The 20,096-nt window shown below is 42.1% G+C and overlaps 1 protein-coding gene across 7 annotated transcripts in view; it reads right to left on the bottom strand.

The window, feature by feature from the left end:
* col13a1 (collagen, type XIII, alpha 1) overlaps nucleotides 1-20,096 on the bottom strand; it is a 154,276-nt gene that overhangs the window by 93,263 nt on the left and 40,917 nt on the right. The gene's annotated exons all lie outside the window — the stretch shown is intronic.

Below are 20,096 nucleotides of genomic sequence, written 5' to 3'. Positions count from 1 at the left end.
ATGTGTGCAAGATGTTCCGAACACAAGCATTTCGAGGTCAATCAGGGATGCAACAAGATGAAACTTTAAAACATGTCAGCATTGTACTTTCTATTCGAACAAGTGGATGTAGCAGTCCCAAGTGATGGAAACATCAGAAAGAAGGAACACAGGAAACTCGAGAAATACCAAGGGCTCAGAGAGGCGCTGGAGAGAGCCAGGAAGGTAAAGGTGACAGTTGTGCCAGGAGTGGTCGGCGCACTCGGGGCAGTGACCCCCAAACTAGATGAGTGGTTGCAACAGATCCCGGGAACAACATCGGACATCTCAGTTCAGAAATGTGCAGTGCTGGGAACAGCAAGGATACTGCGCAGAACCCTCAAGCTTCCTGGCCTCTGGTAGAGGACCGGAGCTGAATGAGGGATGGACACCACCCGAGGGGTGAGACGAGGATTTTATATATATATATATATATATATATATATATTGTAGTTGGGGAATGGGAATCTTAAAATCATGTGCGGTAAATATTACATTAAACTCACAGACACCTAATTTTAAAGCGGACCAAAGTCATCAACTCATGAGACATGGAGACTGACTTAAGAGTTGAAGTTAAACTGTTTCAATCCATTCATTGGAACACATTTTCACACTTCAAGCAACAGCATGATAAAAACAAGTTGAAAATAGCTTGGAAAAAGTTTTCCCTTTTCAGAAAACTATTTATATATATATATATATATATATATATATGAGACCATTCTCCTCACTAAAAATATCTCAAATCATCTTTTATTTTCTTACAGATTGTAGCGACACACATTATGTTACTCCTAACCGATTCCATAGATCAGCTGTGTAGGATTAAAAGAATTTTTTTTTTTTAAGTTTCATTCGATTGATTTAAACCTCCCTGCAAGAATGTCATGCCTCAGTATTATCAGTATCACATACTCACGACATTGGGTTATACATTTTAAGAACACTCCTTGGATGCCTTCGTGGTATCAGATAAGTTAAACAAATAATGTCTGAAACTACCGAGTTGTGTTCATACAATGTATTATATTTTTCTTTTTTTTTTTTTTTCTTTTTTTTAAGATTTGTTTATATGGATTTAGTGAGGCTTTACCTACTTGAACAGACAGCTTGGGTCAATAAACCTTATGATGGTTTGCACAGGTGACCTGTTCTGCTCAGGTAACAAAAATGTTAAATGGGAAAGAGAGTTGTATGCGCACTGCCAGTTGGAGGAGTGAAAACATGTCAAGTCATTTTATGAATCCAATAAGGCCACTTACATTGGCACTCAAGTTTGAGCCCCCTTTCTGCATGCACAAATCTTAATAAATTGAATGAAAAGTACAAAAAAAAAGTCAGACGATAAACATAGTACCGTTTTTTACATGATTCTAACTCCTTGTGACTGATTTTATTTTATTTTTTTACAAGAAGGTCCAGACCACAAAAAGTATAGCTGCTAAATGTAAAATTAAGTAATTCCACAGAAGCCTTTTCAGTCGATCACTTCAAAGACAACAGTGTAACTTTGCCAGAAAAGGCACCATTAGCCTGACTAACTCATTCGTCTCTCAAAAGAGGAGGAAAGGCATTGATAGAAACCAGCTCCACTTTTAATCTGGACAAAGAACAAACTTCCTAAAACGATCCATGGTGATGAGTGGGACTTGCATTGTAACCTTGAACTGCAAATTCTCTCATGGTCGTCTCCACATTATGGAAAGACCACATTGCTTTTTGTCACATTGTTATCAGTGTTGTCAAATTTACAATTATCAGTCAATCACCTTCAAACTTTTTTTATTAATATTATCCATTGTCGAAAGAAATGCACTATTCATTTTCAAAGGGTATTCGAATAGCGATAATAACATTAGATCCACGCTGTCAAAAGTGAGCACCCGTCCGATGAATGATATCGCGAGATGAAACTGATTAAATACTTCATGTGTGAAACTGCACGTGGATATTGCAAAGCAATTAATTTGTGAGTTTAGTGATATTTTAGCAATGTAAACACACAACATTCAACTTCAACATGTGTGTCTTCTGTCCCTAAATGTCTGTTAAGTCTTGCTTTGATCTATGAGTACTCCGTTTGTACTACTTACTATTAGTTCTCATGCAGGAACAACTTCCTTTCAGCCGAGAAACCAAATCATTTTATCCCTGATTACACAATGAGGCTTAACCTAAGTGCCACAGAATGCTGTGTTTCATTTTCCTGACTAATTCACCTAACCTCTACAAATACAAAGTCAGTTTTCTTTTTGTTGTTTGTTTTATTAATTTTATTTTTTTTACTACCATTGAGTCTGAAGCCGGGGCTTTTCTTTCATTGACTAAATGGTGGGGTTGCATTCATCCACTGTGAGTTATTCAGGTTTTTCTTTTATACATTGTGAACTGTCCTGGGGCAAGAATTAGAAGAACACAAAAGGCCTTTGGTTTTACAAGGACAGTGCTCAGTGAAATGAGGCTTACATAGATTTCTTTTTCTATCTATCTATCTATCTATCTAGCTAGCTAACTATAATATATACATCAAATAGAGATATAGAAATACATAAATGTGTCCAAGTAAGAAAGACAGAGAGGAACTTTATGGAAATCCTGACATTGAGTAGATAAAAAGTCTGTCAAAACGTAACACCCACTGGAAAAGACGACTTATTGGTTCCTATGCAATGGTTGCACCCTTCCTCCCACACTGTAATACAAGAGGGGCCCATATGCTGTTAAATAACCTTCAAAAGCCCACCGGCCTCTGTCCCGAAAAGCTATATGTCATCCAGGTTGAACTTCCTTTGCTCGGTGTCATCAGCTAGAGGAAGTAGCAGAATTATGGGAAGTCAATGAGGGAGCAGTGGAAACAGAGAGACAGCATTTGCAATTCATCTGCTCCAGCTTTTAAAATCATCAAGATTGACTCAAACCTATCCGGTGGGTTTTGAAACGATTCCTCTGAAGTTGTGGGTGGGGTCGTGGATGTCTGAGGTGGGAGTTGAAAGTGAGAGCATGACAGGAGGAGTGGGTTAGGAAAAGGCAGATACAATAACCGAAGTGCCACCAAATGTATTTCTCTTTGAGCAGTGGGTCTTCAACTGGGTTCGATCGAACCCAAGGGGTTCGGTGAACCGGTCTCAGGTGTTCGATGGAGCCACTGCCATACAATTAAAAAAATATATACTTATGTCTAGAAATGTTATTTACTTTTTTCTGCTTTTTATAAATGCATTTTTTGAAGTCTTGAATTTGTAAAAAAAAAAATCATGTTTTTATTTTTCACTAATGAACGGTTCGGGTCAAGTGCTTATTTATCATGGTCGTTTAGTGCATATTTTGCATTATGGAATACAACAAAATGTTTGCCGACAAACACATCCAGCCCAACCACATCATCAATACGGACGAGATGTTGCTCACTTTCGACATCCCGGTGAACCACACTGTAGAGAAAAAGGGGACCGGCACGGTAGCTAATCTATTGTGGATGCTTGGCCTTGTAAGTGTGCTTGCACTGTTGTTCGAGCTTTCGTAAAAGCCGGCATAATTTCTGAGGAGCCGCACAGCAGCGAGACTGACTCTGACAATGACGCGAGGCAATCTGGCGTGTTTGATTTTGAACTTGCCCCGCTGTTCATTTTAAATACAGAAGGTGAGGATTTCGACAGATTTGAGGATGAGGATTGATCCAAAAAAAAATGTGAGTACATTGTTAAATACTTCAATAAAGTACAAACAAACTCAGTTTTGCTCCCGCTGCCTTTTTAAAAACATACGCTGGTGTGCATGCATGCTACCGAATTTTTTAAGCTAGCGTCTGTTTTACCTTGCCTGCCTCCAATAATACGTGAGTCTTGTTTATGTGGTAAATATAGAAATACCACCCATAACTGACACTACGCCTTTTAATACAGTGTGTCGGATGGTCGCGAAAATACAGTAGTGACTAGAATTTGTAACAGTACTTCTCTCCTAACGCCACTGTTGAGTGATGCTCTCAAACGTTTTGTATGACTGATAACCGATACACATGTTGACGTTGGCAGTATTCATTATTTTGTGAGCCAACATAAATGTATTTTACCATTAATTTAACCAAGACAAGACCAGAGTGCTTTCCGATAGTAAACATTTATGGTCCGTGCCCTTGCACTGAATCAATCAACAGAGTCTCAAACTCAGGATAACATCCTAGTCAGACATTGAAAGCAATAAATGGCTGAGCATGTGGCCGTTCCAAAGGGGGCTCTATCCAGGCGCCACTCGCTTCCTGTCAGCCACGCTTCAGCAGCAGACTGTGAGTGTGACTGTGAGGAAAATCCCACCTCTGATTGAACCCCTAGCCCAGCACACTACTTTTGCCTTGACAAATGGTAACCCGGCTAAGGTTAAAACAACAAATACACCAAGATGAACCCACACGGTATTTCGCGTGTGGGTTAGAACAACAGCATTCGAATTGTGCTGGTTGCATGGCTGCCCTTATTGGCGAAACAGTCTAAAATCTTGTCACCACGTTCGAGCATCGTTCGCCACGATATGGTATGTTAATGTGGCAGCGATATATATATATATACTGGTACATATATATGTACTGAAAATTTTATTTTGGCTACAACCTATCTGCCTTGTTCAGTGAACAGGTGACATCGCTGCCATATTAAAATACCATATCGTGGCGAACGACGCTTGAACGTGGCGACAAGATTTTTATACTGTTTAGCCACACTGGCTAAAAGATTTCATGACCTAGTGTGAACCCTTGTCAGCTATAATGATCTTGCTCCAAGTCAGCCCTTCGATTATTCAGGAGTTCTAAAAGTTAATTGATTATATGCCAAGTTAATGTCTGGCAATTTGTGGCATTTCAAAAATTTTAATACAATCAGGATGGTTCTTCCTGCCTACTGTCATTTCGCAGGTGGTACGCTGGCACGCTTTTACACAGTTGTTTTCATTTGCCTTTCAAATGTGGTATTTAAAGCAGCAAAATCAGCCATCAACGTTCGTCTCGAGTTTGATAAGTCAAATTGCACATGCTAAATTAATCATTTTGCATGCACTTCTCCAAGAACTGGCAAAACGATGTGCACGGCAGTTTTGTGTGTTTGGCATATACGCACTCTCGGGTGCGCCCAGTTAGTCAAGCAGCTTCTACGGCTGCTCCACAAGCAATTATTTTTACACCTGTTTTTACACGTGCAAACCTTTTGTAATGTGGGGCCTTAATCTTTAAAACAGTCCATTAAAAATAGGAGAAAAAAAACCCTAAGTGGTTAATAATTGAGTTTAAAAGATTGCAATCACTTAAAAAAAAAGTTTATAACTCAGTTTATTTTTGCCAAATGCATGTTCCCAATTAAAATTAATTAAAATGCCATTGCCATGCATTCCAGTCCTGAAAAAAAAAACCCACCATGTTTTTGTGTGTTACATTTTTGATATACAAAAACAGCAATGCATTGGATAATACAGTATGAATATAAAAGACTGTAAAATAGTTTTATTGTGTATTTGAGCCTGTAGTCACTGGGGTTTGGGCATAGTGTCTGACATCAGGAGCTGCGGTCACGTAGTTTGCTCAGTGTTCCTCACGAGTTGTTGGATTTTGCATTTGTCCCATTCAATAAAGAGCTGAAAATGCATCAATTACTTTTTTGTTTTGTCATATCTAGTGATGCGTCTGGAGGACAAGAAAGCCTCGTCCCCTCTTTGACTTCACGTCAGTCCTCTGCCAAGTTAACGAATGTGGTGTTGGGAAGATTTTAAAAGGCACATTCACTTTTTCATTGCATTACCAGTGACGAGAATAAGTCTGGTACACTGCACACTCTACAACGCATAAAAACAGAAGCTCAGACAGAGAGGAAGAGCCATTACTCCAATAAATTGAAGACACGCCCACACTGACACCATCTGTTGTACAGGTTTGGTACAGTAATTCTCCAAGTTCACACCCCACAAACAACATGCTTCGTGTCTTTCAAGTGAAAAAAAGGTCTGACTTTCATCATTGTGGAGAAAAATGAAATCATTTAACACATGGGATGAAAAGATCAGATGGGCTGTATTTGTGAACTGGAAGGAAACCTGAGGATCCACCTCTTCATCCCATGCAGCTAAAGCATATTTAGCAGCAGCCACTGTCCACAAAGTCCTTGAAGTGTTTCTATGGCTCCAAGGAGTTGAAAGATGAACCTGAGACTCTGATTGAAGAAGCCCACCCATAGCTTGGGTTTCAGCAACTCTAAAATAACACTGGCTATATTCTGAATCTATATCAATCAATTTACCGGCTTTACTCTTTTGCAACATTGTCTATCGAGCTAGCTAGCTATCTGTGAAATAAGTGAATTTGGAATTTTTTATACATGCCCGTGTCCTAACACCATTTTTGGCTTGGCGAGGTATGTTTTGGATCACCGGCCCTGCTTTTTATTGTCCATACCTTACTTGTCTATACAATCTGATGCTAGAGAAGCATTTTCATCACATACAGTGACTTAAAGACAAGTTATGCTGTAGTGTTCAAGGTGGAGACGCTTTCATCATCTCCAAGTGTGTTGTTTGTATTTAGCAGGGCATACTTGGACTCACTTGAATGTCATAGGGCCAGACTTAGAATGGGTGCTGTCATCATATACATTAGTCAGCTGGAACGACCCCCCACGCTCACCCCCGCCCATAACATATTAATCACACATACACAGAGAGACATTGCGGGTATAAACAATAATTTCTAAACAGCTCACAGGAACTGGATATTTCTGTCGAGGTGCAAAGTGAAATCCAAACGAGAGCAGCATGGTGATGAAACCTGGATGGATAACTGGAGCCAAGTGTCTCTTTAATGCTATTTAGCAAGGATGAATCAGAATGTGAAGTTGTTTGTTTCACATCGTTTGATATAGACAGATGTGTAGCCCTTAGGAACCAGGAGGTCAGCCAGGCTCTCGTCTCGACACCAAGATCTGCCTTGCAACGAGACACGATACAACCGCTTCCAGCCTGGTGTCCAGGACATCTGAAGGACTTGGTATGTCTCAAGCACTTTACGAATAGGAATGATCCTGTTTTGAGGTAATAGTCCTCAGCAATGTCCATTTATTAATGGCATTTTGGGGGCACTGACTATGAAAAAGGGAGTTCGTTTTGACACACGGGTAAACTGTGTTGGGAGAGATATAAGCTTTTGCAGGCATTCCATGGTGTTCTGCTGAACCATCCAGGAAATGAATGCAAATGAGGCAAAGCAACTCAGATGGATCTTTGCAATTTCGGTGGTACCGACTCCTTATATGAGAGAGGTATCTAGTTTGAAGCATGTGTGAACAGTTCTGGGACATATATGAGCTTTTGTTAATGAGCTGTATTGTTGTGCAGAACTCTCGGCCTGTTTGGCCAAATGGTCTTTTAGTTTTAAGTCAAGTCAAGTCAAGTACAACTTTATTGTCAAATGTGCAACATACAGCACAGATGAAATTTCCTCCCTCTTAAACAGACAACAGACAACAAGAGGAGCTGCTGCGGGTGCCCGCGCCACCATCAAAAGAACACAACATAAAATGACAAAATAATACAACACAACATATAAAACAGACAGTCGTGCCATCTTAACCACTTTTCCTCCATTCAGTTTGTTGTTTGAAGCAGTAATAAATGAAAGAGGAGCGAATCAAAGTGTCCCTTTCATCAATGGATCAAAGACGTCATGCTGAAATATGCACACGTCTGCTACAAGCTAAGCTTGAAAGCAGCAAGAAGCTGTAGCATCCATTAACGAAAAAGAATTTCATCTCTGCTTCAAGAAATTATCCAATCCATAATGTGTAATTTGAATTTCAGTTTACTTCATGCAGCCCATCCATCCATCCGTTTCCTCATCAAAACATATGAAAGTAGTTTGAGCAAACTTATTTCAAAAGTGCATACGATCAAACTAGTAGAACTCTGCATTAATCAGTAGCCAAGAAGGAGCTTTTAGTTTCAAAAAGGTTGGTGGCCTCTGATCTAGAGTGTTCCATTAACCTACCATGCATGTTTTGGGAATGTAGGAAAACCCACACAGACACGGGGAGAACATGCAAACTCCACACAGGAATGTCGGAGCCCGATTCGAACCCTGCACCTCTGCACTGTAAGGCGGACGCCACACCACACCACCACCGTCTTTATGCAGTCTTTATACTTAATTTTATTTTATTGACTTCTACATGGAGTTGTCATGTTCCTTCTCACTTTATGTTCTGAATATGTAAGTTGAAGATGAATCAGAATTTGTATTTTGTGTAGTTTAACCAAGATAATGGTGTGCTGGATAATGGACATGTAATTATTTGTATTCATGTTGAGAAAGTTTTGGCAACATAACTGAGAACATTTATCTTAACCTTGGAAAATGTGAGTCAGAGTCTGAGATAAGTTGAGCAAATCTGATTGAGAAAAAAAAATCACACTTCAGACAAAATTGGTGTATTGTTGTCACATTCTAGAAGCATTTGCCATTTTTTCATTTCCTTGAACAGCACCATAACGGGACAAACCAAGGCAGATCCCCTTTGCACAAAAAATGTAAGTTGTACCAGACTATGATGTACAGCCCTGTAAAGTTACCCCTGTAACTGCTATAGGCTAATTGATAACTAACGACCCACAAAATCATTGCTTAATAACCCCTTCAGGTTTTAGTGCAGGGCAGATCCAAAATCAAAGATTGAATTGCTACCCAAGACATAAACTGGGACCATGTTGAGATGAACAAATAAATGCAGGGAACAAATTCCATAAATATGGTGCATGTGAACATCTGACTGTCTGAAAAAGTTAAATATATGTATTGCAGTTTCAGGAAACTAAGGTAATGTGTGTACTATCTCCTGCATCTTTAAATTTCTATCAAATTTGGATTTTGTACCAAAATAAAATAAAGTTCAAATGGGGATACTGCAGTTTTCAAACTGTTAATATCCCGAGAGTAACCAATAACACTTGGAGCACGCGGAAGAGAAAGTTATTATAATAATTTGACATGAATGACTAAAATCCCAAAACATTTACATGAAGTATGAGAGGGATTAAAACTGCATTAGGTGGACATCACCATCAATCTTTTGGATATCTGACAGTCTTCCATTTAGCTAGACACAACTATATCACCATTATGCTCATGGCACAAAGAGGAGCATTGTGGTTCATGTGGTAAACCCTTTGGTCCAATGCTCTGTGGAGTGTCTCATTCTCCTCCCAAAACAGCCAATCAAAATAAGCAGTCAGGTCTGATGTAGTCTAGTATGTTCATAGCGAAGACAAACAAAATGAAAAGCTCAATCATACGATGGTATCAGGTTTCATTTGTAAGAGCCCCAAATGAGGAAACCAGGCTTAGCCACAAAAATCTCATTCCCCCCCATCTTGGCAGAGTTATGACTGACAAGACTTTCTCAGATTTCTTCATCTCAACACCAGTGGCCACTTCTAGACTCACCCCCTGCCAAAAAAATAAATAAATAAATGGAGGCCACAATGTGAAGACACTAAAATACTTTTATTCGTGATGCTCTATTTTTGTGATGTTCATCTCTACAATGTAAATGTTTCTCCATTTGCATGTGATCTTTTATGGACAACTGCCTAGAAGATCGACTGCTGCGAAAAGGGTCGCACATCTGTTTGTCACCCAATGACTTAACTACAGAAAAATGATGTTACAACTTCTGGAAGTCCAATTTAGGATCTTGATTTCAAAATGTTTTGTGATGACTGACAATTGCATGATGTGCGACCCTTTTTGCTCTGCTTGGGCCTTAAAAGTTTACTTCCTTTTACATGGAGGACATCGCTATGAAGAAATTAGCCTCTCACTAAAACTGATTTTTCTTTGTTTTAATGTTAATACATCAGTCAAGATGGTTACGATGAATGAGATTAAATTCCAGACAGAACACTTATATTTTTTTACCAGCGTAAAACCTACTGAACAAGTACAACTCTGATTACCTTGTCAGGTGATTGTTGGACACAGCAGGCAGAGGTATTGTGGCGACCATTTTGGCACACCTGAGTCACTTTACAAGCATCTCCCATTAGCTAAGCATCTTTCACCAATCACTGATCCTTATACTGTAATCAAACAGCGCAGCATTAACAACACAGAATACTCACTAAACGGAACAGGCGGTGGTTTTGTGCAGCAAAAACGCAACAGTGCCTCAAGCTCTTGGAAATATACTGTATCACAAAAAAATTGATCGTATTAGGTCTCTTGAAAAAAATGCAACCTCATCAAATACAATACATGCATTCTCATCTGAAAAGGCACCCACTAACGCTAGCTGACAAACTTCATTTCAAGTGTCACCCGTCAGCTACTGCAATTCACAAAATGCCCTCCACTGAAAAACACAGAAATGAAAGCTGATATATATATATATATATACACACACACACACACACACACACACACACACACACACACACACACACACACACACACACTCACTCACCGGCCACTTTATTAGGACACCAGTCCAACTGCTCGTCAACACTTAATTTCTAATCAGCCAATCACATGCCGGCAACTCAGTGCATTTAGGCATGTAGACATGGTCAAGACAATCTCCTGCAGTTCAAACCGAGCATCAGTATGGGGAAGAAAGGTGATTTGAGTGGCTTTGAACGTGGCATGGTTGTTGGTGCCAGAAGGGCTGGTCTGAGTATTTCAGAAACTGCTGATCTACTGGGATTTTCACGCACAACCATCGGAAATGCCTTGTTGATGCCAGAGGTCAGAGGAGAAAGGCCAGACTGGTTCGAGCTGATAGAAAGGCAACAGTGACTCAAATAACCACCCGTTACAACCAAGGTAGGCACAAGAGCATCTCTGAACGCACAGTTTGTCGAACTTTGAGGCAGATGGGCTACAGCAGCAGAAGACCACGCTGGGCGCCAATCCTTTCAGCTAAGAACAGGAAACTGAGGCTACAATTTGCACAAACTCATCGAAATTGGACAATAGAAGACTCGAAAAACGTTGCCTGGTCTGATGAGTCTCGATTTCTGCTGCGACATTTGGATGGTCGGGTCAGAATTTGGCGCATGTACCCAACTTCTGATTGCTACTTTCAGCAGGATAATGCGCCATGTCATGAAGCTGGAATCATCTCAGACTGGTTTCTTGAACACGACAACGAGTTCACTGTACTCAACTGGCCTCCACAGTCACCAGATCTCAATCCAATAGAGCATCTTTGGGATGTGGTGGAACGGGAGATTCGCATCATGGATGTGCAGCCGGCAGATCTGCACCAACTGTGCGATGCCATCATGTCAATATGGACCAAACTCTCTGAGGAATGCTTCCAGCACCTTGTTGAATCCATGCCACGAAGAATTGAGGCAGTTCTGAAGGCAAAAGTGGGTCCAACCCGTTACTAGCATGGTGTACCTAATAAAGTGGTCGGTGAGTGTGTATATATATGTAGAGAGAGAGAGAGAGAGAACCGCGTTGGACAATCCCTCTGAATCATTGTTATCATCCTAAAGATATTTTCAATAGCACATCCCTGGCCGCGGGGCACAACTGTGGGTGGTTGTGGTGCGTTGGAGGAGGTTATTGTCATACACGGAAACACCATCGGGGTGGAAGCTGGTTTCCAAGTGCCCATCCACAATGGCCAACTTTACATCAACCCCAAGTGGAGATCTTCTTGTGGTTCCTTCTACTGTAAATGCACTTTGCACGTGCTGACCTCCTGCAGCGACTCCAGGGAGTCCTTCCGGCATTCAGACCGTGTGGCTTTCTCTGCCTTGAATTTAAAGAGAATGATTTGGGAACCGCTTCGAGTCGGCTGCATTCCCTCCCACGACGGCACAAACGCCCTTTCCGATCTGCGCTCGTCTCGCAAAATTCCAAAAGAAAGAAAATTCCATCCTTGTATTTTGCTCTAGACGTGCATTGGGCAAGAAAAAAGGTCCCCGAGTGTGTAGTTTAGACATCAAATTATCGGAAAGCCCAGAGCCACAACTGTTGTGTGAATCTGTCCTCTGAACATGACAGTATCCTGCGTCATTAAGTTTTCCCTGAAAGGGACAGACAAATAAATCTCTCCTGCTCCGCTGCGACAACTCTGATGTGTCAATTTACCGGGAAGGCAGTGTGATAGCAGCGCGTGACTCAGATGATCATGACATATGAGGTTCTTTCTTGTTTCATGCTTTTGTCACTCTTAAATTAACCATATGTGTGACTATGTGTACAAGTAGTTGTCAGGCGATACTGTATTTGCCCTTTGATATCTATACAGTTATGGGGGTACATACAACGGCTGCAGAAAGCACTGCTCACTAGAAGCCTCTTTTAGCAAGTGGACGCATTGCCAGAACAATGTGAGGGAACGCTTCGACATCTCGTTCAAAAGTCTCACACCTTTGACACCCTTTCACAATTAATTCAAACTTTCCCTCAATATGGTTTTTCAAGTTTGACGGCGACTTTATGAAAGCAATTAGCTGGAGGACCTTCAGTTCGGTTCGGGTCGCAAAGTTTGGAGCACATTCAAAATGTGTTATTTTATGAAAAGCTCCTCCAAGTACGACCGGAGATGTGCGATGGTTGGCTGGCTTTTCTGTCTATGAATCCTCCTCGGCTGCTGCTGGAACTCTTTTAGGACACAGACAGTCAAACATCTTATTGGCAAAGCTATATATTTGCACTAGTTTGAGTCTGGTGAGTTGTCACTGATTTGTTGATTCGTGTCACAGGCAGGTACCATGCAACATGTACAAAGCAATACAGTGTCAGAATGGTGAATAGTTGGATTCTTTTGCCGCCCAGTGAGAGCCGCCGAGCAGTTGTGGGTATAATTATTGCCCCCCAGCTCTCTGCCTTGTTGGGCTTCACAATGGTGGATGAAAGAGTAGCTTCCCTCTGTCTTCGGGTTTGGGGATGGGTCATTGGCAGTTGGTGCCTATTAAGGCCTTTCCACACTGCACTTATCAGGGCACATGCGCCATCGCTGAATCCGTTCATTGTCTATGTGGTGAGAGGGGGGCATCATAGAATGCAGCTTTGCTGGGTAGAGCAGCAAGAGTATGTCTGCTGCAATGGTGAGAGGCCTCAAATTACAAAAGATTTTATTCAAAAGCAGCATCATAGCAGATGTCACAAAGCACCTCAAATAGGAGAGGGGCTGGCAGAATTATTTACTGCTATTTTGACAGACTTATTTATAGGTAACGGCAGGAGGACAATGGAGGAAGCTGTAATTAATTCTGTGTCTCAGGTGTCCCAAGCTTTAGGACACAAGAGAAATGACATACAGTGATGGACTTTTGAAGACATTGCTCCCTGCTCAGCATGAAATATATCTGGTGGTCTTGTTGCTACTATAGCTCACGAATGAGCTTTAACTCTCTCGCCAAGCCATTTATAAAGGCTGCACCCATTGACTTTTATTCTGCAGCTCATCTCCTCCTTCTCTTTCTAAAAATGAGCAAAGGTAAGGCAACAATAAAAGACACATTTTTGGTGTAAACCAGTGGCAAAAGTCTCAATATTTACTTGATGGTAGTGTGCTACATCAGCACTTCCACCTATGGACATGCTGGGCACCATCGTTTTTCCGCGCTGCCACGCAACCCTTAGACATTGAATGAGTCCAGTGCGAAAAGGGCTTTTTGCACCAGACATCAGGATAGAGTAGAGTACCCACGCTTTTTGGAGTCCGTGTCCCAGGTGCAGGAGGGGACACCCTTGTTCTGCTGTGGGTCTTAAGTGCTCACATGGGAAATGACAGTAAGACTTTGATTTGGCGGAACAACCTCCCTGACCAGAACTGAGCCGTGTTCTGTTTTTGGACTCCTTGTCATGGATTGTTCATAACAACACTTACTGAATGTTCAATAATGGAGATATGAAGGATAAAGAAGATATGTACACTTGACACATCAGGATACCCTAGGCTACAGTCTGATGATCGAATTTGTGATCGTGTCCGCAGACTTCAACTTCAGCTTCACCCAAATAACATTATACCACCTGCACCACAAGTTAGACCTGCTTTTAGGTGGTCTAAAATCCAGTCTACTTTTGATCACCAAATTGCTAGACGCGCCGGGGGCATGCAAAGGTGTACGCTGGAATGCCAATCAATGCATTCCAAATTCGCAAACATGCTAAACAAGAGGAAAATGACGATGCGTCTGTTTGTAACCACTGAGTGCAGTCTACTTTCTATCAGCAAACTGTCAGACACGCCGGGGGTGCGCCAGCTCGGTCCTCTAGAATGCCCAGCGAGGCGCAACACGGTCCCAAACATGGTAAACCACAGCAAATTCGCTCTCCCATGCGTCTAATCATACTATGTAAGCAGATAATGAGATAAAGCAAGACTCCAGGCGATAATGTAACTCATTCATTCATTCATTTTCCGAACCGCTTGATCCTCACTAGGGTCGCGGGGGTGCTGGAGCCTATCCCAGCTGTCTTTGGGCAGTAGGCGGGGGACACCCCGAATCGGTTTCCAGCCAATCGCAGGGCACACAGAGACGAACAACCATCCACGCTCACATCCACACCTAGGGACAATTTAGAGTGTCCAATCAGCCTGCCATGCATGTCTTTGGAATGTGGGAGGAAACCGGAGCACCCGGAGAAAACCCACGCAGGCCCGGGGAGAACATGCAAACTACACACAGGGAGGCCGGAGCTGGAATTGAACCCGGTACCTCTGCACTGTGAAGTCGACGTGCTAACCACTGGACTACCGGGCCGCCCTGACAATTTAACTGAACATCATTAATCAAATGTGGTTTTGTGAGAAGTATTACATCCGAAAATAACAAATTATTTGTCAGAATGTTGTTCACTATTCAAGATGATCAAAACACAGAAGACTCGACTCGAGACTTGGATCATGCTGCACTTGTCATGTCAGGCAGTGCATATTGCAAGAGAAAGTGCGTGTGACATGGCACTATGCAAAGTAAAACACCATCATCTGTTAAAGCAAATAGTCTTCATGGTATGGTTGTAGTGGGAAGCCCCCACCTCATGTGATTGTCAGGCGCGCTGGGAAAACAGCATGCCGTGCTGTCAACTTTCTTTGGGTTCATACAGCTCCAGACTACTTAAACACACATCAGACTGCTGACCTGCTGAGGAGGCCATTCAATAAAGGGCGAGAGCGTCGCTGTCACCTCTCGTACGTCACTACCTCCCCCGGCACCATAAATAACCCTATTTATATAAGGAACATCAAATGGCTAGTTAACAGCTCGTGAGCAAACCAACTGTCCCCCTCTTTCAGCAGGGCGTCACTCATCTGTTTTTACTTATCCCCCCTCCCCTTTCCTCCTCCTTTTACTAGTGCAATGCACTTTCATTCCCAGCTGTGGAAGTCATTGTGCACAGATGCTCTTCGTCATCATCTGCCTTCACACACAAACCACACAGACAACACAGGGGTGAGGCAGCAACAGGTTTGACCTCTGTCCTAAAATACTCAATAAGAGAGCATCACCTCACACAATTTGGAGGGCAGTGTGGCGGCCTTATTCGTGGAAGATAAAATTGACATGGGTATTTCATTCAGAAAATACAGCATTGTACAATTTTGGGCACAATGGCTTGTCTATCGGGTTCTACCCTCAAATGTATTGAATTTGGACATTTGACTTGGAAAAGCATGTAACTGTGGCTAATTATCTGTGCGTCTGAGCATTCACACAAACTTCCCTGAGCATTCCTTGGACCGCGGTAAGCAACATCAGACATGCACAAGGCGGTTTAAACCAGTATCACACCTGTGCAAAATCTGCGATCATGACAAGTTACGTGATGTAGTATGTTGTGAAAAAAATTAAAATCACCTTTATATCAAAATAGTGTTAACATATCACTGAATGGAGATTCATGACAAAAATAAAATAAATAAAAAGTGTTTTACTTTTATTTTAGCATACGGCTTATTTTAAGCACAATGAAATCAGCCAATCTGTATCACTATGGTCCCACATTGTCCAGTCATAAATAATAGAAAACATGTCATTTCAATAAAACACAAAAATTGCAAGTCACCTGACCACTGAAACCTGAGAAAGAGCCCCCATGGTCCGCGAGATCCCCTTTGGGATCAGGATCATTATCAGGCTTCTCAGAGCATGCTGACGAGTCCGATAATTTGAATCCGGTTTGTTGGAGAAGGGAGACATCTAAAATACGCTTGATAGGGGCTCTTGAGGACCAGACTTGGGCACCTCTGCCTGTAGTGTGTGTGTGTGTGTGTGTGTGTGTGTGTGTGTGTGTGTGTGTGTGTGTGTGGTTTGAGGCAAACAAATGGAGTTGTACTGTGTGTACTCTATTTCTGTAGTGGAATGAAAAAAATGCATCTCTTACCACTATACTGTATACAGTAGTTAATTTCAGCGCCAAAAACTAGAAATAGTAGTAATAATAATTTTTATCCTTTTAAAGGAAAAAAATGAAATCAATCTGATCCTCTCCTGCAGCAAATATATACTATATACAGCTGTCAATGACTGGTTTGGATTTATTTGAGTGATTTTAGTGCAGCTTTTGTCAATTATGTTTTTATTATCTTATGTATGTGATCGTTTGATCGAATGAGTTTCCAAAACATTATTTGAAAACAAAGACGAACGATGATTGTCGTGCTGGTGTAATGCATAGCAGGGTGCATCCGGTTATTTCTTTGGGCACAGATAACTGTTGATGAGTCAGGCGTCTGGGAAAGGTGAAGTCATCCCACTACTTTGTTGCTATGTCAGATCAAAGTCCAAAACAGTAGCAACCATGCCCAGTCCCAAATTAACCTACATTTTGGTTTACTCCATGAACAATTTTTTTTATTAATAATTTGTATTTTATCATCACAATCTTCCACTTTGAAAGTCACTAGTTTAGCCGCATGGGCATGCCTTGCGAATTGGTGAAGTATATATATTTTTTAATCGAAACCGCAACTTATTATTAATAACAGTACGTCATGGGTCGGTTTTAAGGTTCTCTTTTAAAAGCTGACCCAAGTTAGGCAGGCATTTGGCCTTCTTTTGAAACTGCTTTACTAGGGGGAAGTCAAAGTGCTGTAAAGCAAGCATTAAACTATTCTTAGACGGTTGTGTTCTTTTGTGAAGGCAACTGAGAAGTCTAAATCGAAGAATGGGATTTGTAGTCAGACGGCGAAGCAGACAACTTTTTGCCCTTTTCACCTTGGTTCTTAGGTTCAAGCTGAGACAGATGGATAAAAACCCATGTAAATGACCAGAGCACAAATGGCTCCTCAAAGACAGAGGTGCTGAATTGAAGAAATTGTCTGTTGTGCAAGAGACGAAACTCAACGTTCCATTTATAGGCCAGTCCAATGAGGCACCAACTCATTCATGTAACAACACAATTTGAGTGCTTCGGTCAAGTCACTTTTATTTCTTTCTTCTTCACCAAAAAAACAAAAAAAAAACCACACAAAAAAACACCCCGCTTCTCTCACTTTTTGCATCGCTCGGACTAGTTGGGGACTGAGAATTTCTGGAAAAGCCATACAGCTCCCGCTACATTCTTCTGCTCACCTCAGAGACCTGACGCACTAACGTCTTGACAAGACAACATTGAGCAAAGAAACAAAGTCCGATACTGAAATGCACCATGTGGAATCCCGTGCAGTCTTGATCAAGCAATAATTGAATCGCTTCAACGAAACAATCGTAAAATGAATCATGTTGTCATTGCATGAAGCAAATCAACAAACACCCAAGAGTGCTCAAGTTAGATGTGATGAACTGACTGTGGTGTATATATGTGCTGACATTAGACAATAATAACAAACAAACAAACAGGGGTCCTGTTGACAATGTCGATTTACAAGCACATTGAACGAACTAATCCCAGGTGGAAATCACACATTCATGCATTTGCACACTCAGACAGCACATCCAACAGCACATCCGACACTTTTTTTTTTTTTGTACCTTTCTGTTAACAGTTGCAGGAGGCACAAGGACGGTCAAACTGCACTGAGAAACAAGTGTATGACACGTAACCATTTTGTGGTTGTGTCATCGAACTTGCAGCCGCATGTCTTGGACACTCACGCGAGGCGCGGAGCTGTCAACAGGTGGCGTGTTGGCTCAGATGGTGAGGGACAATGCCAGTCCACCTTGGCAGACCCAAATGTATTATGAGGATCTGCTGGGAATGTCTGGCAGAGCCCTCTGTCAAAAGGTATTTCAACTCACAACGTCAGGAGTACAGAGTACTGAACCAATTGATAAGGGCCGCTCGGTCCCTGTACCATCAATGTCAAGAGTTTGGTTCACATTGCCTGCAGTATGTCGGATTCCTTTCCAATGAGGGTTGGATTTCACCAAGGCTGCCCTTGGACCAAATTTCTAGACGCACCTAAGGTATGATGGGGTTGAACTTTGGGTGCCTCAATTTTGCAACTCTGCTTTTTGCAGATGATGTGGTACGATTGGTTTTATCAAACCGAAATCTCCAACATGAGATTTCAATTCACTAGAGCAGTGTGCAGCCGAGTGTGAAGCAGTTGGGGTGAAAGTAAGTACCTGCAAATCTCAGACCAGGTCGGGGATGAGATCCTACCCTAAGTGGAGGAGTTCAAGTGACTGTTTAGCGCAGGGGTCCCCAACCTTTTTTGCCCCACAGACCGGTTTATGTCAGACAATATTTTCAGGGACCGGCATTTAAGGTGTGGTGGAAATAATACAAGTAATTAATATGGTATGAGCTGCATGAAAACTGTGGTGTTTTCGAAATATAATAATAAACACAAGGAGCGTCTAATCTGGCCGCAACACTCCGATCGCTATGGCAATGTTTAATGCCTTCAAAATACGATACAACGCAAATTCAAAGTGCATGAAAATGACGACTCACCACAGCACCGAGCTTGATTTTCTGCAACCAGACGGTCCCATCTCGGGGTAAAAGGAGACAATGACACCTCAAGTGTGTGGTTTATGTCCAGTCTACTTCGTAATTTTGTTTTCGTCGCCGTTGCTGCAGAAAACCCCCGCCTCACACAGGTACGATGTCGGAAATAGCAACAGTGCTATTGTGGCGATCTCAGAGTATTCAGCCATAACTTTAATCCAGTTGTCTCGAACGTACTGAGAAGCGTGGCTTGACGTGTGTCAAGCGTGACACAGACGGATGTAACGGAGAATCTGGTAGTTTTTCAAAATAAAACATCTTTCGTATTCCGAAATAAAACTGAATTAAGGCAAGTTCTTTCTGTGCGGCCCGGTACCAAATGCCCGTCGGACCGGTACCGGTCCGTGGACCGGCGGTTGGGGACCCCTGGTTTAGCGTATCGGCTTCACAGTGCAGAGGTGCAGGGTTCGATTCCAGCTCCGGCCTTCCTGTGTGGAGTTTGCATGTTCTGCCCGTGCCTGTGTGGTTTTTCTCCGGGTGCTCCGGCTTCCTCCCACATTCCAAAAAAACATGTATGGCAGGTTGATGGAACACTCGAAATTGTCCCTAGGTGTGATTGTGAGCGCGAATGATTGTTCGTCTATGTGTGCCCTGTGATTGGCTGGCAACCAATTCGCACCCTGAATGCTGCCCGAAGACAGCTGGGATAGGCTCCAGCACGCCCGTGATCCTTGTGAGCACAAGTGGATTAGAAAATGGTTGAATTATATGTACTAATATATGATTTTTAATTAAAAAGAGCTTTGTCCGTTTTATACTCCTCTCTATACTACTACTCTATACTCTATACTCCTCCAGACTCTTGACCTCCCCCCAGGTCAAGAGTCTGGGTGTCATCCTGGATAGCATGCTCACCTTCCACTCACATATCAACACCATCACCCGCACTGCTTATTTCCACCTCCGCAATATTACCAGACTTCGCCCTTCCCTCACCCCCCGCACCACTGCTATTCTTGTCCACAGTCTTGTCACATCCCGCCTTGATTACTGCAACGCTCTCCTCTTCGGCCTACCTCAAAAGTCCCTCCATAAAATCCAGCTGGTTCAAAACGCCTCTGCTCGCATCATCACAAAAACATCTTCCCAGCAGCACATCACCCCTGTTCTCAAACAGCTC

Source organism: Hippocampus comes, unplaced genomic scaffold (genome assembly GCF_001891065.2).
Source record: "Hippocampus comes isolate QL1 unplaced genomic scaffold, H_comes_QL1_v1.1 scaffold231, whole genome shotgun sequence".
NCBI classification, from domain to species: domain Eukaryota; kingdom Metazoa; phylum Chordata; class Actinopteri; order Syngnathiformes; family Syngnathidae; genus Hippocampus; species Hippocampus comes.
This window is presented reverse-complemented; position numbering and strand designations above follow the sequence as displayed.